At 35.2% G+C, this 14706-nt stretch overlaps 1 pseudogene; it reads right to left on the minus strand.

The window, feature by feature from the left end:
• Positions 1-10549: 10549 nt before the first annotated feature.
• On the minus strand, positions 10550-11016 carry LOC149191464 (large ribosomal subunit protein uL10 pseudogene; annotated as a pseudogene).
• Between the last annotated feature and the right edge of the window lie 3690 nt (positions 11017-14706).

The following is a 14706-nucleotide window of genomic DNA, read 5'->3' on the forward strand; positions in this document are numbered from 1 at the left end:
GGATCCAAGGGAAAATATCTATGTATATTTGTTTTATTTTCTCGCCATTGTATATTCTTCTATTTTAAGAATTCATTTGCAGGTAATTTTTGTACAAGGTTAAAACGTACAGAATTACCATATTACATCCTCTTTCTTTATGCACCTCTTTGCAACATAGGAAAACTTGGGCTTGTGTAGATATTCGATAAGGTTCTTGTCCAATTATCATGTATTTGACTTGATTTACAAAGATGTCTTGAATTTGTTGAATAATGTAACTAGTGTCAGTCTTCATAATTATTTGTTAAAAGAAAAAAGTTATTGTAAAAGAAAAATATATTTGAAGCATGGGTTTCATGCTCTTTCTAGGTCATTGCCTCCATTGAAGGCTTCTATATTTTTTCAAGTGTCAAGAGTGTCATTTTCATATTTATGAGATCCTTCTTGGGCTTTTGTATCATGTAAAGAAATTTATTTTTGAGTCAAAATATTCATTTTGTCCATGTTCACCAAGTCAACCCTGTCGTGGAGAAGTCTGCCCTATTGGAGGCAATTCGACCCTAAGGAAGCAATATAAATAGAGGCAACTTGACTAACTTGGAAGCACACTCACACAAGTTTGATCTAGAAAGAGAAGGAGGACAAAAAAGAGAGAGAAGTGCAGGAGAAGAAGAACTAATCCAAGAAAGAAGGAAACTCAAATTTTATGGGTATCTCTCTCACACGTGCAAAGTTTGCTAGGGTTTTTGAACTAAATCTCGGGACCGAAATTTATGAATTAATTGCAGGTCTGAAATTATGAAGCTGGGGGTCAAATTCTGGATTGAAGCTACATTTGAGGAAGTTGATCATCTACTTGAAGGAAGAGTTGACTTGGTGATTGGAGGAGGTCTTCGTCTAGGTCTAAAGGGTGTTGTATTATGTCATCTTGATTTGAATCTACTAGTGGAAGAGTTGGACTAGGTTTTTCCCTAGATAGGTGTTTTTCCTTGGCCGAGTGTCTACATCTTATGTCTCTTGTTCTTGTGATCTTCATATACATTTAATTTGGTAATTTCTTGATGAAAGACAACATAATAAATATGTAAAAGAAGCCAATATAAATCAAAAGTAATTATCAAGAAAGAGAAATCAAACCATAATACCTACATGTACTGATTTCTCAACATGGGATCAAAGATAAGGTGAAATAAGGACTAGTTTAAGATCACTTTGTTGACTATAAATTGAAGGAAGGAAAAGAAATCTTGGAAGAAAATATCACTGTCTCAATGGAAAGTTATTTGAAGATGGGATGAAATCTCATGAAATTGAAGGAAGCTGGGTTGGAAGGATCATCTACAATTTATCTAGGAGAGTCAAGGTTAAGGATTCTTGGCTTCACTTATAGGTGCAATTGATGATGACAATGCATAGATTATTGATAGAGGACCCTAAGGACACATGACATGAGAAAGTAGACAACTTCATATTATATCAAGAGAATCATCATCACATGTAGTGGATCTTGGAGACAACAATAACTATTCAGTCAAGGGCCTTGGATTTACATCATTAAAGCTAGAAAGTGGAGAAAAGCTACACCTCAACAAAATCCTCTATGTCCCAAGTTTGAAAATATTTTCCATTTCTTGTTTAGAAGATAAAGGAGATATAGTTTCTTTTGTAGATGGTAAAGTTTTGGTTTGGGGAAAGTATTTTACTTTTGAAAAGGAAAGGGTTATTGGGATTTGTGAAGGAAGATTATATAGAGTTATAACTCCATCTCCTCAAGCCCTTGTTCATATGGAAATTAGTCCCATTGAACTTTGGCATAGAATATATGGACATATTCACTACAAGATAATACCCTCTCTATGTCAAATGGTGAAGGGCATCCCAAACATCAAGGAGGACCATGAAGGAATATTCAAGGGATGTGCCTTATGAAAGAATACTAAGAAACCATTTACAAGCAGTGATACAAGATCTAAGGAGATATTGTATATCATTCATTTTGATGTATGTGGGCCCATGTCTAACAAATTTCTTGGAGGCCACCAATATTTTGTGACCTTCATTGATGATCACTCTAGAAAGACATGGATCTATCTTCTCAAGAAAAAGGATGAAGTATTTGAGAAGTCAAGGAATTTAGATCTGAAGTTGAGACCCTAACTGAAAGAAATATAAAAACTTTTAGATATGACAATGGAGGTGAATACACTTCAAAAGAACTTATAGCATATTGTAAAGAAGTAGACATTAAGAGGGAGATAATTGTTCCCTACAACCCCAGACAAAATGGAATAGCAAAAAGGAAGAATAGAACCATTGAAGAATGCATAAGGCCAACAATATACCTACAAAATAGAAGTCCTCATAGAATAATTGACAATATGACACCTAAAGAAGCATTTTTAGTGAAGAAGCCAAGTGTATAACATATCCGAATATTTGGATGTCCTACATAGATTCGTGTTCCAAAATACAAGCAAAAGAAATTAGGCTCTACAAACCTACAAACCTAGAGGAAGATGGTCCAAGTGCAGACCCAATAATAGTTGGGCAGACCCAAGGATGGGGGGAAGATCCACAGATGGTGGGTGGACCTACCCATGGTATTGTGCATGGGGTTTGCACATGGTTTTGGGCATGATGGTTTTCTTCCCATGGTATTTTGTAGATCCGGTCAAGGGAACTACAATTGTGTTCAAATCTAGGGTTAGTGGATTGGGGTTTATGAATGCATCGACATGTGTATATGTGTATTGTAACATTGAAAGGAATATAATGAAAAATCAATCTCGTAGTCTTGGTTTTGGGATCTAGGGGAAATTCTATGTGTATATTTGTTTTATGTTCTTGCCATTGTATATTATTCTATTTTAATAGTTCGTTTGTAGGTAATTTCTGTACAAGGTTAAAACCTATATAATTACCATATTACATTCTCTTTCTTCATGCACCTCTTTGCAACGTAGGAAAACTTGGGCTTATGCAGATATTCGACAAGGCTCTTGTTCAATTATCATGCAATTGAATTTCTTTACAAAGACATCTTGAATTTGTTGAATAATGTAATTAGTGTCAGTATTCATAATTATTTGTCAAAACAAAAAATTTATTGTAAAAGAAAAATATTTTTGAAGCATGGCTTTCATGCTCTTTCTAGGTCATTTCCTCCATTGAAGGCTTCTAGATTTTGTCGAGTGTCAAGAGAGTCATTGTCACATTTATTAGACCCTTCATAGGATTTTGTATCATGTAAAGAAATTTATTTTTGAGTCAAAATAGTTATTTTGTCCCTCCTCACCAAGTCAAATCTGCCCTGGAGAAGTCGACCCTATAAGAGGCAAATATACCCTATGGAAGCAATATAAATAGAGGCAAATCGACTCACTTGGAAGCACACTCACACAAGTTCGATCTACAAAGAGAAATAGGATGAAAGATAGAGCGAAGTGTAGGAGAATAAGACCTAATCCCAAAAATAAGGAAAATCAAAGTTTCTAGGCATCTCTCTCACACATGCGAAGTTTTCTAGGGGTTTTAAACTAAAGTTGGGGACAATTTTTTTTGAATTAATTGCAGGTTCGAAATTCTAAAGCTTAGTGTCAAAATTCAATTGAAGCTACATTTGAGGAAGTTGATCATCTACTTGAAGGAAGGGAAGACTTGATGATTGGAGGAGGTCTTTGTCTAGGCCTAAAAGGTGTTGGATCGTGTCATCTTGATTTGAATCTACTAGTGGAGGAGTTGGATTGGGTTTCCACCTAGATAGGGGGTTCGCCTTGGTTGAGTGTCTACATCTTGTGTCTCTTGTTCTTGTGATCTTCATATACATTTAATTTGGTAATTTCTTGATGAAAGACAAAATAATAAAGTTGTAAAGGAATCCAACTTAAATCACAAGTAATTATCAAGAGAGCGAAATCAAACCCTAATACCTACATGCATTTATGTCTCAACATTGGATTCAAGCTAAGGTGAAAGAAGGACTAGTTAAATATCACTTCATTAGCTTTCAATTGAAGGAAGGAACAACAATCTTGGAAGAAAAAATCACCCTCTCAATGGAAAGTTATTTGAAGATGGGACTCAATCTCATGAAATTATAGGAAGCTATGGTTGAAGGATCATCTACAATCTATCTAGGAGAGTCAAGGGTTAAGGATTCTTGGTTGCACTTACAAGTAGAATTGATGATGACAATGCATGGATTATTGATAGTGGAGCGCAAGTGATTTTATTTAAACTTGCATCTCGAATGCGTATGATTTGTATAAAAGCACTAGTGCACTATTGTTATAAAAGAATAAATGCTATTAATTTAAATAATGCATCGGGGTTGAAAATAATATTTTGTAGCACTAGGACGTTAGTTCTATGAAAGCAATGGTGCTTTAGGAATTACAATACAATGGGGAATTAAATGCAAACAATACTGGTTCTTGAAGAATATAACACCATGTTGCTGTCATTTTCAGAAAGGGAACCAACCATGCAAAATTTTTTCCGTAATAGTTCTTTTAGATAACATAACACACTAGTGCATGTTTATGTTATGGACATACTAGTTTTTTGTATGAGATTTACTCTTTTTTAGAAACATCAACCCGTGACAATGAAATTATTGTGGTTTTTTAAATCCGTGATTCATCGAAAAATGACAGATATCTTATAACAGTATTCATATAAATTAAATTTTGATTAATGCATTTGTATATGTTGTTTGGATTAATTTGTTATATTATCAGATTTCACAGCTCTTCATTATAATATTTAATAATCCATATATTTAATCAATGGTGTGGCATTTCATATCGACATTGGATAATGCAATATAATAAATTATAACATATTTTATTATATATCAATAAGAGGCTCTTTGTCATACAAAATGGGATAGTTATTGGTAACCCCTTGTCTTTAAATTGGGACACTATGTCCATTACATTAAACAAAATGTCTGTTTTTCACAGACAATTATTTCAAAAAATATAACAACTTGCATTGATATCCAAATAGATCATCATTTTTCGCTAGAATTGCTGTCAGTGCTCGACCTACTTCCATGACTTGGGTTATTTGAATGAATGTTTTGTTTATTACATCTGTTGTTTTCATCTTATTGATTTTGTTCCATCTGCAAACATAAAAATACAATGTAATGAGCGTATATACATTGGTGAGAATAATGAAAATTGGAATAAATAATATACATCAATGTAAATTGAATAAAAATGTACCATAGAAATTGTACACATGGTTTCAATACCAAGTCTCATGCCTTGTTGCAACAACTCTTATGTTGACGTAGTTCCATATTCTGTTTTCTGCAAGTTTTATACTCCATTATAAATCATACATTTAATATAAATGCTTTTTTTGTTCTATTAATTATAAACTCAGAGAAGTAAAACAACATACATACTTACACATTCCACAATTATTTTTGATATGCCAACATATACTCACAACCCATATTTAACCCAATGTCAATCAATTCTGCTGATCATGGCTTTTTTTTATATGTTGGAACCTATTTGAAGACATTCAAGGATGATTGTTGTAAAACTACTTAAAATATACTAAAATGAAACCTTGCCTTGTTGTAAGGAAATATTAACAATTACTCACAAATATTGATATCAATCATTTTCTTCCTTGTCATCTTGTTTTATGTGCTGAATGAATTCCATTTTGTTTTCTTTTCTGCAAGAAAATACTTGAAAATTAATATTTAATGCTAAATTATTTGTTTATATGTACAAATTCAATCATGATTACATACATTTGAAGCACATTGTTGTTGAGATGGCTCCTCTTGTGATGCAATTATGTCCATTTCTTTGACCATCTCCTTGTACACTTTTTTGGGCATTCCCACTGGCATGTTTCACACATTAGCTCATTGATCCTTTGGGATTTCACAATCTTCATGAAAAAAGTAATAAACTATTTTTATATTGATATATGAAAACTAAATATAACAAAATTGATATTAATAAATGAATAGTTTTTAGTAATATATACATATAATTCTAGAAAATCATTTTAATTAGGAATATTATGTTTTGAATCATTAGTTTTTGTGGTTGTATGTGTTTTCTATTGCAAGTCTAACATATCTCATTGACCATTGCTCTCAAAACACTTCCTATAGTTTAGATATAATTTGGTTCTTGGAATCATTGGGTTGATTTTTGTATTGTAAGTGGAAAGTACATCTATACGCTCATTCTACTATATCCCTCATAGTTTTGTAAAAAAAATTTGCTTTCATTAATCTCCAACGCCACTCCATATGAGCTAAGGACCAATTCATCATCATTTACATATTCTATAATTTTTCTTTTCTTGGAATGACATTGATCTTTTCCTTCGTTGTTGCTCCCTGTAGAACAATAAACATATATGCATTAATAGATTGTCTCAAACATGTTGTCTAATATTCTCAAGTATCTTATTAATGAAAATTAAAAAAAACTCATATTGAATAGTATTTTTCATTTACCTAATTCATCCTTTTGTAAATTTTCTATCAGGTTTTTAGCTCTTCTACACTTAGATTATAAATAATCTTATCGACCTTCTTCATTTTGTAGCTATGCATCACACACACTAACCAATACATATTAGTTAAACATATATATAGTTTAAACATATTAATTTTATAAAGAATTTAAAAATAACTTGCCTTTTCTGCTTTTTTGGATGTATATTTTTGTTACTTGACAACTTCTCATACATTTTTTTAATTTATATATACCATTCAATATATAAGCCATTGAATATATTCTATACCTAAATCAAATAAATTTCAGCTAAAAAGAGCTCTGGTAACTGGTGTGGTTATTTGAATAAACGCCCTGGTGCGTTTAATCTACTAAACACATCAAGCATTTAATTGTTCAACACTCACAGTGATTTTTTTTTTTTTTTTTTAAATAATTCTAAATTATGACGGTGCGATTTGTAACCATAAAAACACTGCCATCACTTAATGGTGCTACTTGGCAGAGGCAAGCTGGTGCGCAATATTACACTGGGTGCACCGATAAACAAACTAGATAGGGCCGACAAGATTCAGTGCAATATGTAACAATAAAAGCACCGCCAACACCGATATGTTATATAACAAAGAGCACATCGTGAAACAAACACCATTTTTTTTTTAAAACGAAAAGGATCGACAGGGTTTGCATCTAATTCAATAAGTGATTTTCCTACTTTACATGTCAAACACCCTATATATAGTAAGTACACAAAACCATTAAATCTAAAATTTTGAAAAACCCTAATTGTGAAGTGGTAGAGGTAGTTAAATTCTAAGGTAAAATTTTGCAGTCACATAAGCAAGAAAAAGCAAGGGCTTAAGGTAAGTATTGATTTTTGTTTTTGTTTTTGTTTTTCGTTTTTTGTTTTTTTTTGTTTTTTGTTTTTTGTTTTTTTGTTTTGTTTTTTTTTTGTTTTCTAAATTTTAATTGAATTTAAATAGAAACAAAGATAGTAAAAATTTTTGCTTGTAAAATCAATAGTAAATTTTTTGTTATGCAGGGTTTTTATTTTTATTTTTTTGAATAAATCTAATAGAAATTGTAAAAATTTTTAACAGTAAAATCAACAATAAATTAATAATTTTTGCTATGAAGAGTTTTGAGTGAATCACCATAGCTTTCAAATTCTAATCTTTCTGCGGTTCCAAAATATTCTGTCTCTCCACAATGCTCCTAGTATGTCTCTTGAAAATAATATTTGTTTTAATTAAACCCTAACAAAAATTGTAAATTTTTTTATTAGTAAAATCAACAATAAAATTTAAATTTTTTACTATGCAGAGTTTTGAGTGAATCACCATATCTTTCAACTTCTGATCTTTTGAATAGTTATGTTACTCAAAATATCTTTCTTGCAAATCACTCCCTTGAAATTCTAGGAAAAATGATGAAATAGTGAATAATTTTTTTTACTAATTAAAAGACTTGATGTAATTAGATTTCGAAAAATAAAATTGTGCTCATTTTTCAATTAAAAACAAAAAGAAAAAAACTTGCATATATATATATATATATATATATATATTTTTTTTTTTCACTTAACATCAATGCATTCGATATAAAATAGCACCAATGCGTTTACAAGAAAAACACACCGAAATTGTTGGGGAACCAAATTTTCTAAACACACCGACATGATAGAATTTTATTTTATATATATATATAATATATTTTTTTTTTTGAAATCCTGAAACGATGTGGTTAATATTTTAACGAACGATGTGGTTTGTATTTAAATGCATCGTGCTGTTATTGTCATAAGAGCACGAACATGCTAGAATTCATTCTTATTTTCAAAATCTCGGAAATAGGTGTGGATCGGTGCTGTTTTTATTTAAATGCTTCAATGTTGTTTTTAATAAGAGCACCGATATGATGGAATATTTGTTTATTTTTATTTTTGAAATGCTAGAAATCGGTGCAATTATTATTTTAACACCCCGGTGTGGTTATTATTGAAACACATCGGTGCGTTAGTCCTGTTAAGAGCACCAATAGGGTTTAAAAGAAATCTGAAATTTTATTTTCACATAAAATGGCATATTCATCTCAAATTATACTTTAGGACACATCCACATAAGTTACAATAGTTCATAGCATACATTTTCCATTTAAAGTTGCCTTATTCTTGAAAAATGGTTTGAAAATTATATTGAAATTCAGATTGCGGTTATATGGTTTTTGAAATTAATTTTAGATATGTACCTAAAATTTTATTTCTTTTTTTTTCTCAAATGCAGGGAGAAAATCTCATAATATCTATTAAACACACACATGGCAACACTAGAAGATGAATGATAAACAGGAGAGTACATTTATTATTAACAAAACATATACATTTATAGTACATGGTGTGATTGTTGGGTTCCACATCCCAAGGTCTCTTGGACTTCCTTAGTCTATTCTGCTTCCACACTAACCCATAGAGGATTAGGTGTCCAACATTCCCCCCCTTAATCCGAAGGGTTATGTATGAGTCCAAGAAGAGAGCTGTAATACAAAATGTGCAAAAATGCATGGCAGCACTAGGTTGAATGTGCTCTCTGAAATGTTGGTATAAAGGGTGGTGGTTTAAGGATGACCACCAACACTGAAACGCTTAGTGCAGTTCCCGAAACTCTTCCAATTCTGGCATGAAGCTCAAGTCTTCTACTAGAGGAAGTGTTCTTGATGTTTTGAAGAGGGAAACCTTCAACCATGAAAGGGAGGTCTCACCCCGCATAAAAGGGAGAATCTCAACCTGAAAAGGGAGGTCTCAACCTGTGATGGTTTAAGGATGACCAACAACTATGGAATGCTTAATGCAATTCCTGGAACTCTTCCAAAACTGGCAAGAAGATGAAGTCTTATGCTAGAGGAAGTGTCCCCAATTCTATTCCTGGAACTCTTTCAAAACTGGCAAGAAGCTGAAGTCTTCTGCTAGAGGAAGTGTCCCAAATTACCAACTGAAGGCATGCTCAGGGGCATCTTTGTCTCTGGCTACAACTCTGAATCTGGTGTGGCAGGTTGTGGCTCAGGCTCGCTTGATGTGGCTTTGAAGCTTGTAGATGACCATCATTTCCTCCCCTTTCAGATACAAGGTGAGATGATGGAGAAAACTCAACTGCAAGACTATTCAATACTCTTGAACAAGTTCTGACATGTGACTGAAATATCTTCTTGGCTGTTGATGCCCATTGCCAAGAAGCGATCCATCCAAGATGAATCTTTGTTCTTGCAGGAGGATTGTTTCTGAAGCATCTGTTTGAAGAATGACTAGTTTTATGACAATGCTTACATGGATGAAGACCAAAACAGTGATCTTTCAGATGGCCAACTCGGTCACAGTGTTGGCATTTCACAATTTGTTGTTGTTGCTGTGGAAGAGGGGCAGAATCTAGAACAGCTGGAGATGAACTGTCATGAAGAAATCCAGCACTCTGAAACTGGATGGGCTTTGAGTAATCTGGAATATGAAAGGACACGTCCTTGTCATATCCAAGACCAATTTTGTGCTTGTTATGGACAAGCTCTTCCCAAGGTCTGATGACCGACTTGGGAAGTGCAGACTGAATTTCTGCTTGTGCATGCACAACTGCTGCTTTATTGGGTACTCGATTTGAATCAATTTGTTTCTCATGGGAGTCTATTTCAATGTTCTGAACAGAAACAAGTTCAGAATGATGACTCCTCTGCTGTAATTCTTCCTGTTGCAGTTGAGATTCAAGCTGCAAAAAATCAATCTGTTCTTGTGCATATTGTAGACAGGTCTGCATTTCAAAGAGAGAGTCTTTGTTGATTTCGACTATGTTTTCGACACTAGAATGTATTAGTGTATTCAGTAACTCTAATACTCCATAAAGTCTTCCCATTTTGTCAACAAATCAAATTCTGTAAATGTGGAGTGTCAGCTTCAATTAAAAAATACACTTATTTAACTTATTTTCAAAGATATTAGAAGTTGCTCCAATTTCGATTTGCACCAAGTTTTGGCTGAATGGTGAAATCATACAACTTTTGGAATAAGGGGATAACTTCTATATACTTTAATACTCTACGGGAACTTCAACACTGAACACAAAAACCATAATGAGTTTTAAATACAATGCCACAACTGGGGCAGCAGCAACTGCAAACTTGCTTGGATCCTTCAAATACTCCTTCACTTTCTCGGCCAGTGGAAAAGAATAGTCAAGTTCAATAGCAACTGCTAATACATTCTTGTAACCGTTGATGATAGCATGTGGAACAGCTGCAATTGTGGGATAACTGATCGCCAGAGAAAGAGCTGTCACACTAGAAATACCAGCAGCAAATTTCTCTATTAAATCATCCTCTGTGAGATCAAGAACTTCAGGATCAAATACCGATCCATTGTTGTATACAGACTGCACAATCAATCCATAGGAAAATGGCCGAATGCCAAGCTTTGCCAGCAAAACTGCCTCGGAAGAACCAACCTTGTCTCCTTTCTTAATAAGCTCCATGGGTGTTATAATTTCAACAGTACCTTTGTTAAGAGTTCACTGCACCACCAGTGTAGCTCGAATTCGTTGATACAAACGCCCAGAAAAATAATGGAGGCACAACCTCTTCCCCCGGTCTAGCTAATAACTCCTCTCAAGAATTTTGGACGTAAGCAGATACTGTAGACTTATCTAGGGCTGAGAAAATGCAAATGCACCACCGTTTCCTCTGGCTCGCAAATTCTAGCACTCCACACAAACTGGAAACTACAAACTAGATCATTTGAAAGACAGAGCATAAATTTGGTGTCACTGAATCGTTCAGATACATTTTAATCTGAGATCAAAGACTCACCTAAATTTATAGGTGTAGAAGATCATGCAAAGCATAAGTGCTTAAATTATGAAAGCCAACCCAGATACGGCTGCCAGCTAATATCAAAGACCACATTACTCTATGATGCTACTAGGACTTTGCTACAAGTAAATACAAAACACAACTACTGCTGCAGGATTATACAAGTAGATGTAAAAAACCTAGAGATGATATTTGCCTCTAGCTCGATTGAAGCGAATCATAAAGTTGGGTAGAGACGTTCGTCAAGTAACTTGATGAGAGTGATTATGAGGTCAATACTTAATTCGATGAATCCAGGGTGATACAACATAAATTATCTGCTCTAATTGCAATTACAAAGCGCCATGGAAACTTCGAAAAGCATAGAATTTAATCAAGTTGTGTATTTACCGCGTTAAAGACGACAAAACAAGGGCAAATAAGTCGGTGTAAAGCTAAAACCCTTACAGCTGTTCAATCACACCAATTCAGAGTGCTTCACTGATCTCACGCATAGGCCACGAGCGTATCAACTGAGGACTCTTTTACCACAAGTTTCATCACCACCATAGGAATTGACTTTAAGATCAGGATATTTGAGCTTGATGGGAAGCGGATTAAATTACAGATCTGGGACACTGCTGGTCAAGAGCGTTTCCCGGACGATTACAACAACATACTATCAGAATGCTATGGGTATTCTTCTGGTGTATGATGTCACAGATGAATCATCATTTAACAACATTCAGAACTGGATAAAGAATATTGAGCAGCATGCCTCTGATAATGTGAACAAAATACTGGTTGGCAACAAGGCTGATATGGATCAGAGTAAGAGAGTTGTCTCAACTGAACGCGGTCAAGCACTTGCAGATGAGTATGGCATTAAATTTTTTTAAACCAGTGCCAAAACAAACATTAATGTGGAGCAGGCCTTCTTTTCAATTGCAAAAGATATTAGGAAGAGATCCCATTCGCCCGCCCAGTGCCGCAGTTCCCTGTGGTGAAAAAACGGAAACTTTTGCCTACCTTTCTGCAGATGAAGGAAACCCTAGCTCATCAACACATTCCTCCATGGCTGCCCACGTTCCCAGATTCGCACACTTATAAGAGCACTCCTATGTGGAACGCACGGAAAACGGATCCTCAAGTCGAGCAGGCCAGGCAACGGCGGAAGGCCAAGCGGTCGCTGGTGAGTTTGCAGGGAGAAGAATAATGGAAGTTCTGACACACAAGAAGGTGGCAGGAGGGCATAATAGGGAGTTATAAAGCAGAGGGAAGCCAAAAATGGCACTGGAGAAATGACAGAGGTTGCAACTAGAATTTCGTTGAGAAAATATTCATAAAATGCAGAACCGATGGCATAAATGACCTACACAGAAAGGCCATAAAATAAATGGCTCAAATATCAGCAGGGCAGGATATCACCCACTCTGATACCATGTTAAAAACACACATGGCAGCAACATAAGATGAATGATAAATAGGAGAGTACATTTATTATTAACAAAACATATACATTTATAGTACATGGTGTGACCATTGGGTTCCACATCCCAAGGTCTCTTGGACTTCCTTAGTCTATTCCGCTTCCACACTAACCCATAGAGGATTAGGTGTCCAACAATATCAAATGGCCAATTCTTCAAATTCTAGCTCATTCCATATTGCTGATCAAAGTCTTTCGTGGATTTCTCCCTTTCCATCTCGAGTAAGTTCATATGTTATTTATATTTTAATTATCTAATTGATTTTTTTTTAATCCATGTTAATTTGAATAAAAATGTATCAAAATTTGCAAGATCCTGATTTAGAATTGAGTTCAGATGCATAAAATATTCCTCCATTTCAAAAACGTCGCAAAATTGTATTAGGAGTAGCATAACGCAAGCAATTGGTAGATGAAAATGGACAACCACTTCACCCTGCCAATTGGAAAATGACATCTTCCAACCGCAATCCTGGGTCATTGATGGTAATAATTGTTTGGTATAATGTAATTTCAACAAACCAATTGCATTGACATGTTACTAATATCTTTTTTTTCTAAGGCAAGAGTGGATCCTTCTATTTAATTAAAAAAAGAAATATTGTACAAAGACGACCGTGGCTGTGAGGCCCACCAATACGATAGGCCAACCCCAGTACAAGGTCACAAAATGACAAATCATAACCAAGGATGCGGGCCCTCCAAAACAAACCTGTAGTTCAAAACTGACTGTTGGATCATGAACTGATGATCCAATGGATTAGAAAGATATCGGGTGGCCAACAAGCACACCTTTTAACAAATGAATCGGACCCGATAAACCTAATAGACCAGAATCTATAATATTATCGGGTTCGTTTATGGCTTAACCTTAGATCACTTTAACCCTCCGAAATCCACCATTTGCGCATGATCCCAGAGAGGTCTTGTGAACAACTCAAAACATAACCCCTGATGTGGACCCACCAACTTGCACGCAAAATCCTGGCCATAGATTATCCTCGCTTGATCCAACGGTTACGGATCATATCGTGCGGGCTAAGAGCACCGATAGTTAGCGCACGATGAAGGTGGTAATTCCACCCCACCCCTAGCCACGTGTCGCGTGGTGAGTGGAATCGCTCCCAAATGAGAAAAACCACTTCCTGCTTGATGAGCTTGCGAAATATCGGAAACCACTGCAAGGGCAGTAAAGCTGTTCACCGGAATAAAAGTTGGGGTTTTGCGGTTATCGAGAAAATCCGGGTTCCGGCTCATGGGGCAAAGGGAGATGAAGATCCCTCTATCCAGCTGGCCCCCTGAGACATCTGGATTGCCATTACTCGCGTTAATGAGGCCGCCAAAGACCTGCCACCTAAAAGGGATCACACTTATGTCAAAACACTTCATGATGAAACCAGAATAACTGAACCCCGTTACTGTGGCTTTGTGTTAGAAAATACAGTCTCTTGGTTTTCCTGATGCTGCTGTCGGTTGTTAAGGGCTCTGGATGAACATCCCTCCTTCAACCTTTCATCTGTTATCTCCTCCCACTAGCCACAGAGATCGATATGCTTATTTCGTACCCCCTCATTGGCAAGCCAGTCAGCCACTTTGTTGGCTTCCCTACGAACATGCACCAACCTAAGGGTTCTCAATATTCTTAGGTGTGCTTGGATTCTTTGGTAGACTTGTGGAAGCCACCAATGTTCTGAGATTTTCTCAGGAGCAATGCCAACATTTATCCTTTTTACTGAGTTAATGACTAGTTCTGAATCAGCCTCAATGATGACATTTTGAATGTTGTACTTGAGCAGTATTTCCAGGCATGATTCCATCGCCATGAGCTCAGCCATATTGTTAGTAGCTTTGCCAAGATAACTGTGGAAGATGACCTGTATGTTTCCTTCCTCATCCCTCAGAACCCCTCCA

The sequence above is a fragment of the Pinus tabuliformis genome, chromosome 2_2 (genome assembly GCF_031772625.1).
Source record: "Pinus tabuliformis cultivar Carrire ecotype Pingquan chromosome 2_2, CPIR1, whole genome shotgun sequence".
Taxonomy (NCBI): Eukaryota; Viridiplantae; Streptophyta; class Pinopsida; order Pinales; family Pinaceae; genus Pinus; species Pinus tabuliformis.